Here is a 13,117-nt window from a genome sequence, read left to right as displayed (position 1 = left end):
GGCTCAGAGCTGAAGTTAAGCATATGTCTTGGTGAGCGGGGATGGACTGCTGCTGGATGCCACAGCACAAGAATTAAGCATATGTACAGTCTTAGCAGGCTCCTAGCCTTGGCTTCTAAGGTCTTCTGGCAGGATGCATGTTTACTTGCTTTTCTGCAAAGCATATTTCTTTCATACAAAAACATTTACAAGCTGGAAATGCAGAGGAAATAACATTAGTCTTGTTTTATAATCAAGTGATTAGGAGTCAGGGGAGGCAAGCTCTGCCCATTCTCTATTAATTCTCTTGTTCCACTGCTGCTTTTTTGTCTTCTCCGAGGAGTTCAAGGGTTAAGCCATCCCAACATGCCTCACTCTCAATTTATAAACCAGAAAATCTTCCATAAATCAAAAGTTACAAACAGACTTTGTAATGTCATAACTCTTGTGACGGCTTTGCTTTTGATTGATTCCTATACATACATTCTGTCTGATTACCATAATGTGTTCTTGTGGGACAATTCGAGCAGGGGAGAGCAAAGGCACGAGCAAAGAAGTAAATAACAAATGGTCCTGACTCCTCCTCATCGAGAGTGATTTCGGTCCAATGTTCCATCATATCAACTGGGAAAGAGAGTCTTAGGGTTTAGGCAATCAATTACAGATCTGTGTAGAGGCAGACACAATCATTTCACTGATTGTCACCGGTCTAGAGCAGTGACACAGGGAAGTGATCCATCAGTCTATTTCCAGTGACAATCAGAGAAAGATGGCAGACACTTGTAGGCTAACAGGCACCTGGATTGGCCAGCTTAGAAGATTGAAGAATAGCTGTATTTCAAACATATCCAAACCCCTAAATACCTCTGCTCCAAGATTTCATGCTTTCCTAGAAAACATTGCCAGCCATTACGGGAGTTGCTCCTATTACAGTGGGTGGGGAGGAGAATAAACCTGCTTTCATTAGAAGGTGCATTAGAATAGATGGAGTGAAGTCATCATGTGTACGGCAGCAATAGCAAGGTCCTTTCTGACTCGCCACCTTTTCTTTACTTCTGCTTTAATGCTGTGTTTTTTTTCACTCATTAGAGCCAGAGATCCAAACATCAGCTCATCTCTGATAAGAAATTTAGCTTTAGCTTTAGAGAGCATTTTCCTACTGCTTAACACTGCCTTTTCCTCAGTGCACAGCTCTGACTCGTCACCTTATCTTTTCTTCTGCTTTAATGCTGTGGGTTTTTCACTCATTAGAGCCAGGGAACCAAACATCAGCTCATCTCTGATAAGGAATTTAGCTTTAGCTTTAGAGAGCATTTTCCTGCTGCTTAACACTGCCTTTTCCTCAGTACACAGCTTTGTTTATATCAAAAATCTCCAGGGACCATCTGCAGCAGGGTGCAGAGCTCTGAGCATGGTCAATCCACCAACCTGAGAAGATCTCCCTAACAATAACCTTTATTTACATTGTCAGAGCCCAGCAGAGTTAAAGAAACCACATGGTTAAGGTAGAAAGCACATGGTTTACTGGCCTTAGTGATGGGCAGGGTTATGGAGCAGATCATCTTGAGGGTCATCCTGCAGCACATGATGAGGTTCAGTTAGCCTGGATTTAGGAAAGAAAGCACAGAGCAGCACCCTATGAGCTGTGGAGAGCTGGCTGCAAGCTCGGGATGAGTGTAGAAGCATCGACTCGTGGATCAGCTGGTGCCAATATCCAACTGTTGGGTGAGAAGTGGTTTGGGGTTGTGAACTTCCTGAGCACAGCTCTCACCACTCCTCACAGCTCTTCACTTGATAACTGGGAAGCAAAACCTTACCATCATGTTCTCTCCTGCAGTGCTGGGACAGTCAAGCATGGCTGTGCTCCTTCTGTGGAGGAACAGCCTCATCTTTGCCCTAATCTGTGATCCTCATCTCCTTCCAAAATCTTCCATCAGGGTTTGGTTTCTCAGGATGAACTTTGAAGGAAGGGATGCTGTGTATAGGCAAATCTCCCCTGAAGGCACAGGTAAATTTAATTAAGTGAAAATCCTGCCTCGCAGCTCAGCAGATCCCAGGGAGGTAATGAAATGTGGGACCCTGCCAAAGCTTGGAGAGAGGTACTGCTAGGTCAGGAAGAAGTCTGCCCCTGAGGCAGATGGACTTGAGCTGTTTGTGCTGTACCTCAACAAAGGATGTATTTTTTGCAGACCAGGGAATGAAGGAGGTTCACAGGCTACCCCAGCATGTTTGGTCCTCCCACCTCTAAGCTTCTGTGGGAGGTGGAAATACTCCCACGGGGCTTCCATTAGAACAGCCTCTTTCATCTGCCTGATGGGTCATGGTGGCCTTGCAGCATTTCTCTTGAGATTCTCACCCCTTGAAATGCCTTTGCTGCTCCCACAGCCTTACACCCTGCTCCTCAGGTATGTCCTCCACACCAGCAAAAGTCAATCTTGTTCTATATCAAGGCATCCTTAGCCCTTTTCCCAATGAGACAGGACATGCTGATCTCTATTTATGATATTTGGTAGGATTCTAGAATTGTTTTGGCTCTTTCAAAATCTGGAGCCTGCAGAGTCAGAGAAAACACATGATTGAGCTAGAAACTGCAGAGCAGGATCTCACAAGCCATGGAGGACCGGCTGCAAGCTCAGGATGAGTATAAAAGCAACGGCTCACAGCCAGCCAGAAAGAAAGGAGGCTGTAGTCACGTGGGGGTTGGTCTCTTATGCCAGGCACCCAGCAACAGAAGAAGGGGACACAGTCTCAAGTTGTGCCCAGCATGTGGCTGGGTGCTAGGTTGCACTGGATGATCTTGGAGGTCTCTTCTGACCTGGCTGATTCTATGATTCTGTGGTTCTCAGGACATCAATAAATTCCCAGAATGGGCTGCACAGGGCAGTGGTGGAGTCCCCAGCCCTGGGGGATATGCAGATGTGGTGCTGAGGGACATGGTTTAGTGGTGAACTGGCAGTGCTGGGTTAACCTTTGGGTTCCATGATCTTAAAGGTCTCTTCCAACCAAAATGGCTCTATGAAAACTAGTTGGACATTGTTACCTTCATGACCATGCACGCATCTCTCTTTCATAGAATCATAGAATCAACCAGGTTGGAAGAGACCTCCAAGCTCACCCAGTCCAACCTAGCACCCAGCCCTAGCCAATCAACCAGACCATGGCACTAAGTGCCTCAGCCAGGCTTTGCTTTACCACCTCCAGGGACAGCAACTCCACCACCTCCCTGGGCAGCCCATTCCAATGCCAATCACTCTCTCTGCCAACAACTTCCTCCTAACATCCAGCTTATAGTCCCCCCAGCACAGCTTGAGATTGTGTCCTCTTGTTCTGTTGCTGCTTGCCTGGCAGAAGAGACCAACCCTCACCTGGCTACAGCCTCCCTTCAGCTAGTTGTAGACAGCAATGAGGTCTGCCCTGAGCCTCCTCTTCTGCAGGCTGCACACCCCCAGCTCCCTCAGCCTCTCCTCACAGGGCTGTGTTCCAGGCCCCTCACCAGCTTTGTTGCCCTCTTCTGGACACCTTCCAGCACCTCAATATCTCTCGAATTGAGGAGCCCAGAACTGGACACAGCACTCAAGGTGTGGCCTGAGCAGTGCTGAGCACAGGGGCAGAATAACCTCCCTTGTCCTACTGGGAGAGCCATGTATAGCTGAGTGGCTGTTTGAGCCTCAATCCTGTTTTCCCAGTGCTCAAGCACTCTGAATGCATGGAAGCCTCATGTTTTGGCCTTGGTTTTTTTTTCAGGTGGAGAATGCAGGGAAACAAAATCTGGGTGCTCTCATTTTAAATGCTGTCAAGCCCCTTCTCTAGCACATGGCTGACAGAGTTCTTGGCTAACATTAGTCTGATGGCAAAAATGTATAAAATAGGATTTATTATTAATTCATTGAAAGCTTTGCTATCTTATCTATTGCTCTTCTCTTGTAATGATTTTTAGTGTCATCATGGGTTTTAATTTTGCATGAAACCCGTCGCCGTCTGTTTGCATTTGTTTGGTAAACCTTAGCTGTTTTATTAAGATGATCCCAAAGCTTCTCTGGGTATTTATGCAACAATGCAGATAAAGAAATGTTAATAGTAATTTGTTTCTGGCTCAATGCAACATTAATTTGATCATTTTTCCACCCTTCCATACCCAAACTAAAGAAGGAGAAACCCCTCCACATCCTAAGACCTTGCACAAACCTTAACTTACCTTTTATTTACTATATATGCTACCCCAAGCCAGCAGGAACTCTCATTCCATTTAGATAATGATAATCAAATTATCCAGAGCTGGAAGAACATGTTTTATAGATTTTGGTCTAAATTTAATACAAAAATGCAGTAGGTCCTTGTTTGGAAGAGTTTATTAAGGGTTAGCAAAGGAAAAGCTTTTTCAATAGTCTATAACTCTCTAATGGCCTTTTTCAAATAAAATGGGAAAGAATTTGAAAAGAAACCTATATCAGTGAGCTGCAATTGTAACATTACAGTGCAGGTCTATAAATCTTGACATGTTCAGAAGATTGCCTAAACCAGCAATACAATCTGTCCAAACCTCATTGTCTCCACGACCAGCCAGACTCATTTGAAGAAATGTATGTGGTCTTCAACCTAATTTTATCACCTTCATTTGTAAACTAGTCAATCAATCAAAGCATCCTGTGAGTCTAAATAGAAAAAGGAGTGCATTTTCATGCGTTTCCAGACAGCACAGCCGAAAATTAATCTCCACTTGATCAGACATTCCCTGCCCTCATCTCAATAGAGCATCATTAGGGTCAGCAATGTATATTAAAAATAGAGTTGCAGCAAACTGTTCGCCAGGGATTCTCTGCGAGCTACCTGCTGCCAGATCAGTGAGCTCATGGCTCCCTAGGAGCCTGCAAGAGAAAGCTGGGCTCATCTGGGAAAGAGCAGCCTAAAAATAAAGTTGAAAATGGGGAAAGGGGAATTGTCAAGAATTTCAGCTGCTTCACCAGCTGTTTCTTGCACCCTGAGCGTAATGAAATGTAAAAAAGGATCCCAGATGAGACCTCCTCATGTCATCCCTCTCCTACTTTCCTTATTGAATACCTGTAGACATTATTCATACGCATTTTCTTACTTATAGATGTATTTACCATAGGGGAATGAGACTGAGGCTGGTCAGGTTGGTGTTAAGGAGATGGGCAGTGGGAGTGCCCTGTGCCCCAAGCCCCAAAGCCATAATTCCTACTTTGCCAACATTGAGTTTGCAGCCAATCTTAGTGGGCACTTTTGGTGCACTGCTGTCCCGTGCATAAAACAAGGTTGGACTGGGTGATCTTGGAGGTCTCTTCCAACCTGGTTGATTCTGTGATTCTATGATTCTAAGGTATGTTGGGACTGACCCCTCTTCTCCCTTGCAGCTGTTTTTCTCACCTCAAACCACACTGAGAAACCAGTGAACTGCTGTAATGAGTCTTGTGGCAATTTCCAGTTTGTGCAGGAGTGCTCTACAAACAGCAAAGCCACCAACTGCTTGTGGGGAGCCATGGCTGAGGAGCCCTGAGACCCTGCTCTAGCTGAGTGGGTTCTGTTTGAGGTGGCACAAGCAAGAGCAGCCCCAGGGCTGCTATAGCTGTGCCAGAGGCTGAGCTGTGTGAGGAGGGTGGGCTGACTGTGTGCAGTTCTGGAGCCCTCAACACAAGAAGGACATGGAACTGTTAGAGCGAGTCCAGAGGAGGGCCATGAAGATGCTCAGAGGGCTGCAGCAACTCTGCTCTGAGAACAGGCTGCAAGAGTTGGGGCTCTGCAGCCTGGAGAGGAGCAGGCTTGGAGTAGACCTTGGAGTGGCCTTCCAGTATCTGAAGGGAACGTACAGGAAGGCTGGGGAGGGACTATTGACAAAGTCTTGTAATGACAGGATGAGGGATAATGGGTTTAAACTGGCAGAGGGGAGATGCAAACTAGATGTTAGGAAAGGGTTCTTTGGAGTCAGGGTGGTTAAGACACTGGCACAGGTTGCCCAGGGAGGTAGTGGATGCTCCCTCCCTGGAAGTGTTGAAGGTCAGGTTGGACAAGGCCTTGAGCGACCTGTTCTAGTGGGAAGTGTCCCTGCCTATGGCGGGGGGTTGGAAATGGCTGATCCTAGAAGTCTCTTCCAACCTTAACCATTCTATGATTCTATGCTTATTTACCCTCCAGAACACCCCCAAACCAAGAAGAAAACCCATTTAATATTTCCAACTGACACACATAATTGTTCCCACCAGGATACTGCTGTACCCCACACAGAAGGGTTGCAGCTGGGAGGATGTGTTGCCTACCAGCCACCAGTGATTAAAAAACACAGCACAGAGTTTCCTTGTATTGTCCACAGCCAGTGGATTTGTTCATGAAATAAATAGTGGTGGGAAGAAAAGATGCACACACACACCCCCATATAGTGAAGAAACTGATATTTGCACTTCATGCATGAAGGAAACTATTGAAAGACACTTCATCTTTAAATAAAACAACTCCAGTAACTACAGCAAGGTCAAGGAGAAACAGATACAAGCTGTAAAACAGCACAAAGGAGTCCCCAACATAAGAGAGACATTGACCTGCTGGAATGGGTCCAGAGGAGGGCTACAAAGATTATCAGAGGATTGGAGCACCTCTCCTATGAAGACAAGCTAAAAGAATTGGGGGTGTTTGGCCTGGAGAGGAGAAGTCCCCTGAGAGACCTTATAGTAACACTTCAGTATCTGAAGGGGACCTACAGATACTGGGAATGGACTGTTCAGAAGGACTTGTAGTGATAGGATAAGGGGCAGTGGTTTGAAACTGGAGCAAGGGAGATTTAGGCTGAACATCAGGAGGAAGTTCTTTACAAGGAGAGTGGTGAAATATTGGAACAGGTTGCCCAGGGATGTGGTTGAGACCTTGTCCCTGGAAACATTTAAGATTGGACTTGATGTAGCCCTGGGCAGCTTGATCTAGTTGGAGGTGTCCTTGCTGACTGCAGGGGCAAGATGACCTTTGAGGGTCTCTTCCAAAGCAATGCAGTCTGTGAATCAGTGAACGTTTCCCCTGGCTGCTAGCCTTATCTATCTGGCTAGAACAGGTCCTGCCTTTGAGGTGGCAAGAGAAAGTGGTGGTTGTTCCCAGCACACCCTTCCCTCTCTGCAGTGTATCTAATTAAGTGAATGCTGATGCAGAATCCAACCACTTCACTCTGGTTCAAGTATTTGACTCTTACTGAGAAAAGAAGTTGGGACATAGCTACAGATTTGTCCTAAAGGGCACAGACAGGTGTCAATGAGAAGAATCCTGTTGTGCCTAGGTGGAGCCTAAAGTAAGGCTAGATGGAAGCTGCTCTGGATCAGGTTGGGGGCAGTTTGCAGAAATGTTGCTTCATATTTGAGATTTTCCTTGGAAAATGCAAGAGGATTCCAGGGTCTTTAAAACATCTTTCTCACACTTCCAAGGAAAAAGAAGCTTATAATCAAGTGGCTCTACCCCAACCTACATAACCTTATTCAGTGACTGGGGACCACTTTCCCCAGAGGTTTTTACTCCTTTAAGTAAGGGTGTTAGCCATTTGGGAACTGGGCCTTCAGCTGGGTGCCTCTTAGTGCAGCAACAACTGTTTGCTGGATGATGTGGTGGATGCAGTGGGTGTTTTAGATTGATGATTGTGTGATTCTTGGCCATCTGCTTCTTGTTTGCTGGTGCAGGTGACAACCTTGGCAGAACAAGATGAGATGAGGAAGTGCATACACAGTGCAGGGCCTTCTTCCCCCCACTTACACTCCTATAAACCCAGAACTGTTGGGTTTCCTTTTCTAAAGAGGTGGTTCTAATTTACACCACCCCTTATGAACTCTTCAGCAACTGCAAAGTTTAAGCAGGAGGGATGGTTCACATGCAGCAGCATGAGAGGTGGTGGTGGTCAACCACCAGCAGCTGCATGGACCAAAGAGGAGCTGCAAGGAAAACATTAACATGGATATTCTGAATGGAAGGCTGCTCAGGAGCTTGGGGCTTCAGATAAAGTGGACTTTTCAGGATGATTAGTCCATAAGCTTTGACCATCAAGCTTTGCAAGACCAAACTTTTTTTCACTTACATATCTACAACCAATTTCCAGCGACTTTAGAGCTGATTCCTCCTCTTTTCAAGCCTTTTTTTCCACAAGGGGTCATTGCAGAGCAAGGATGACTTCAAAAACAGGGTGATTCTATTTTCCTTTCAGAAGCCTAGTAGACATTTGGTTGCAATTATTTTAACTAGACTTGTTGAGAGTATTGACTTATAGCTGAAAAATACTATCATGCCTTAAAAATTATGATTTGATTGGTGATTATGTCAGCTATGCTAAAGGCTGAGCAATGGTTTAGTACCATGAGATTGCTTTTAACAAACTAGTGGCAGAAAGAACCAGTCCAATGTGGGAAATATGTGGAGATTTGCATCTGGGAGTAAACAGAGCACTTAAAAATAGCTATAGAATTCACAGGATCACAGGATGTTAGGGTCGGAAGGGAACCGAGGAGAACTCTGTTAAGCCTATATAGATTCTTAGAATCAACCAGGTTGGAAGAGACCTCCAAGATCATCCAGTCCAACCTAGCACCCAACCCTGGCCAGTCAACCAGACCATGGCACTAAATGTCTCATCCAGGCTTTTCTTGAACACCTCCAGGGATTGGGACTCCACCACTCCATTCCAATGCCAATCACTCTCTCTGCCAACAACTTCCTCCTCACATCCAGCCTAGACCTCCCCTGGCGCAACTTGAGACTGTGTCCCCTTGTTCTGATGCTGACTGCCTGGCAGAGGAGACCAACCCCACCTGGCTACAGCCTCCCTTCAGGTAGTTGCAGACAGCAATGAGCTCTGCCCTGAGCCTCCTCTTCTCCAGGCTGCACACCCCCAGCTCCCTCAGCCTCTCCTCACAGGGCTGTGCTCCAGGCCCCTCACCAGCTTTGTTGCCCTTCTCTGGGCACCTTCCAGCTCCTCAACATCTCTCTTGAATCGAGGAGCCCAGCACTGGACACAGCACTCAAGGTGTGGCCTGAGTAGTGTTGAGTACAGGGGCAGAAGAACCTCCCTTGTCCTGCTGGCCACACTGCTCCTGACGCAGGCCAGGATGCCATTGGCTCTCCTGGCTACCTGGGAGATCATGGAGTCCATCCCCCCTGCCACAGCAAGACAATCCTATCTAACACAGAATACAGAGGAGCACATCCATACAGGCCTTGAAAGTCTCCAGAGAAGGAGACCCCACAACCTCTCTGGGGTGCCTGTTCCAATTCTGTGTGGTCATTAGGATAAAAGGAGGAAACAAGGAGATGCCTCTGAACTAAAAATTAAATGCATCCATAAGACATCTACAAGGAATATCCCAACCAACTGTCAGTCATCCATCTACTGTTGACTCCCAGATAAGTGCCTGATCTTCTGTTTCTTCCCCCCCTCCCCCTTCCTTTTGTTTGGCAAATAGAGCCTTTTCAATAATTCAGGCCAATGGCCTGATAAATACAAATAATTGAGCAGATGAAGCTTAAAAATAAAAACATATTTTATCACATGCAAGTCAAAAAGTAATCATAGAATTAATGGGTGAAAAACAGAGAGAAAGATTGCCAGAGATTAAGATTAAGCCCTGCAGAAGAGAATGTTCTAACTAGAAATTGGTTTAATTAATAGCACATTTTACATAATGATTACAGTGTAATTGCGCTGACTAGCAGAGTGTCATTAAATATATCCATGCTCCTTTACAACACCCTGAGGCTAAAAATAATGAGTTACATTGAAAATCACTATGCAACAGGTTCATAAATAACATTTAAGCCTATACAAGGCGAATACTTATAAATAATAAATATTTGCCTTTTGTAATTGAAGGAAAAATGACAGCCTCCTGGTTTTTTTCCTTCTCCCTGCCACCCTGTAGATTGTCGTGTTGTAAGGCTGAGGAGATTTCTTTTCCCCCTCTCGTTCTCCAGTGAGTGCTGAATAATTTATTCGAATGCTAATATTCCACAGAGTCTGACTTTGAGGAACAAAATATTCCTACATAAAGAATAAATGCCAAGTTGCTTATTACCGGCTTCCTTTCACTTTGCAGGGTGCATTCCTGCTCCCCCCCCCCCCCCCGGACAAAAAACTGTCACAGTCTGTTACAGATGTCAAAGGAAGTTAGTGGGCAGGTTTTCTTCCAAAAGAGTTGCATTCCCTTTACAGGCTCACAGGATGTTAGGGGTTGGAAGGGACCCAAGGAGATCATCAAGTCCAACCCCCCTGCCAGAGCAGGACAATCCTATCTAACACAGATCACAGAGGAACACATCCAGACAGGCCTTGAAAGGCTCCAGAGAAGGAGAATATTATTGTCATTATTATTTATCAATTTTAAAAGCACAGAATTTCTGAGATTGGAAAAGACCTTCAAGATGATGGAGTCCAATCATTAGTCTCACACTGACAAGTCCTTGACTAAACCAAAGCCCTCAGCACAACATCTAATCGCTGTGAATCACTATGGTTGGAAAGGACCCCCAGGATCATGCAGTCCAACCTTCATCCCAGCAGCCTTCATCACCAGACCATAGCCTTAAGCACCACAGCCACTCTTCCCTTAAACACCCCCAGGGGTGGTGACTCCAGCACCTCCCTGTTCCAGTGCCTGGCCACCCACTCAGGAAAGAACTTCCTCCCAACATCCAACCTAAACCTCCCCTGGTGCAACTTGAGGCCATTTCCTCTTGTCCTATCATTAGTAATTACCCTTTCTCCCCAAATGTTCATCATCCTCAAAGGTGTTATGTAGCAACAGCTGCTCCTCAGCTCTAAAAAGGACAACATCATAAACCTGATAACTTTTTAATCTGTAGGTTTTCTCTGGTGACTCAGGAGTATCTAATAAACCCCAGGTTTGATTTCATATTAGCTCTACGCTGACATTTCAAAGACACCCTCCCCCAAAATGGTTTGGCTTTAGCTGCCTTATCAAATGCAGCAACCTCTCCAGTGTCAAAATAAAGCAATACACAGAAACCTCTGTTCAGGAGATGGAAATATTCTCCAGCTCTACAACCTTGCAGTGGGCTGTAGCTCCCACCAGTGCCTGGGCCATGTTTAGGGCACCTCACTCCAAGAAAGACATTGAGGTGCTGGAATGAGTTCCAGAGAAAGGCAACAATGGAGTTGCTGTCCTTGGAGGTGTTGAAGCAAAGCCTGGATGAGGCACTTAGTGCCATGGTCTGGTTGATTGGCTGGGGCTGGGTGCTAGGTTGGACTGTATGAGGTCTCTTCCAACCTGATTGATTCTGTGACTCTATGAACAAAGCTGGTTGAAGGGCCTGGAGAACAGGTCTGGTGAAGAGTGATGGATGGAACTGGATTTGCTCAGCCTGGAAAAGAGGACGCTGAGGGGAGACCTTTTGGCTCTCCACAGCTCCCTGAAAGGAGGTTAGAGCCAAGTGAACATTGGTGTTTTCTCCCTAGTATCAGGTGATAGAATGAAAGGAAATGGCTTGAAATTGTGCCAGGGGAGTTTTAGGTTGGAGATTCAGAACAATTTCTTTCAAGAGTGGTTGGGCATTGGAACAGGCTGCTCAGGGTGGTGGTGGAGTTGCTATCCCTGTAGGTGTTCAAGGAATATGTGAACATGGCACTTGGAGACATGGTTTAATGGCCATGGTGGTCTTAGGTTGGTGGTTGGACTCAATGATCTTAGAGGTTTTTTCCAACCCAAACTGTCTATGCTTCTATGTTGGTGTCATCAAAAGGTGGGACTGGTTGAGTGTCTTCTTTTCCAGTGGCAGAAGTGGGTTAATAACTTGGGTGTTAGAGGAAAGGGAGAAGTGCAGTGCTGCTGAAATGTTTGTCTATGAGTGTAGAGAGCTCAATCTTGGTGTCAGATGAATCAAGATGATAATAAAAGTGGAAGAATTTCACCTGCCTGAAACCTGAGTGCACAGGCTGGGTATTGGATCACCAAGCCTTGGGGCAGTCAGATGATTTTGATGCATCTGCAGGTACATTTTGTAATGATGGTGAGATATTTGCTGGTATTCTCATGCTCCTTGGTACAGAAATAGGGTTGTAATACTGTGATTCTAGAAACAGAAACTTTATATTGCCTGTGTGAGCATCTACAAGGGAAAAATAGCAGTTGGCATTTGGGAAACATGGCATTTGCTGGCAATAAAACACTCCCAGGGTGAAGGGAGAAGGAAGGATCTGATGTTTCATGAAGAGGATTCTTTGGGGTTTGGATGATACAAAATCCAATTGTTCATAACCATTTATTCATATTTTCTCTACCACCAAAATGAGCATAAGTAAAATTTTCTTCTCCCAGTTGGACATTTTTTTCCCCCACTCTTTTATTGAAGTAGGAATGTTACACCTTTCTATCCAAAAGGAAACAGCCCCTTTTTATCATTAACCTGAACACTGCACAGCAGAAAATGGAGCTCAACATAGATTTGGAGAGTTTGGTAATGCAAAACAAGTGTCTATTTAAATGGACTCTGTGTAGTGGTAGAGCAGATCATGGGGAGCAGAACATAGAATCATAGAATTAACCAGGTTGGAAGAGACCTCTAAGGTTATCCAGCCCAGGTTTTCTGTCTCAGTCTAAAGAGAAAACAACACATGCATTGTTTTTGGCCATATCACTGACCTCTTTTCTTTATTTCTAATCATTTTTGCAGCTTACAACATCCCACTGGGATCTCCAGAGCCTACTTCATCCACTGCACAGAAAGCACAGGCAAAGGCAGGACTGGACAACCAATGGAAATCTGGGCTGAGGAGGCTGGAGAGCAACTATTTCTTACATATCACACCAGAAATGCCTTTGTCAACATTCATCAGCCCTGCTGGCAGCTCTGGGAGGTAAGAAATATTGCACATTTCCCCTTTTATCATTAGGGGACTGACAAAAAGTTAGCTTAGGTGACTGGTATTGCATCACACAAGTCAAAAGTGGAGGCAAACAGGCCAGGAGTTCCTCACCCTTTGTCTTTGCTTGGTTTTCTGATGTAGCAGTTCACTAATGAAACTTTTTAAAGAAGAGGAAGCTGAGGGGAGACCTTCTGGCTCTCTACAACTACCTGAAGGAAGGTTGTAGCCAGGTGGGGCTCACTCTCTTATCCCAGGCAAACAGTTCTTAATTCTGGAGCTAATAAC

The 13,117-nt window shown here is 45.4% G+C and overlaps 1 long non-coding RNA gene across 2 annotated transcripts in view; it reads left to right on the top strand.

Annotated features, from left to right (window-relative positions):
• The window catches only part of LOC135177823 (uncharacterized), a 111,714-nt gene that overhangs the window by 67,066 nt on the left and 31,531 nt on the right, over window positions 1-13,117 (top strand). For both annotated transcript variants that reach the window (XR_010303173.1, XR_010303171.1), the window contains exon 3: window positions 12,640-12,823. This is a non-coding gene — a long non-coding RNA (uncharacterized LOC135177823). The remainder of the gene's footprint in view (window positions 1-12,639; window positions 12,824-13,117) is intronic.

The sequence above is a fragment of the Pogoniulus pusillus genome, chromosome 8 (genome assembly GCF_015220805.1).
Source record: "Pogoniulus pusillus isolate bPogPus1 chromosome 8, bPogPus1.pri, whole genome shotgun sequence".
NCBI classification, from domain to species: domain Eukaryota; kingdom Metazoa; phylum Chordata; class Aves; order Piciformes; family Lybiidae; genus Pogoniulus; species Pogoniulus pusillus.
This window is presented reverse-complemented; position numbering and strand designations above follow the sequence as displayed.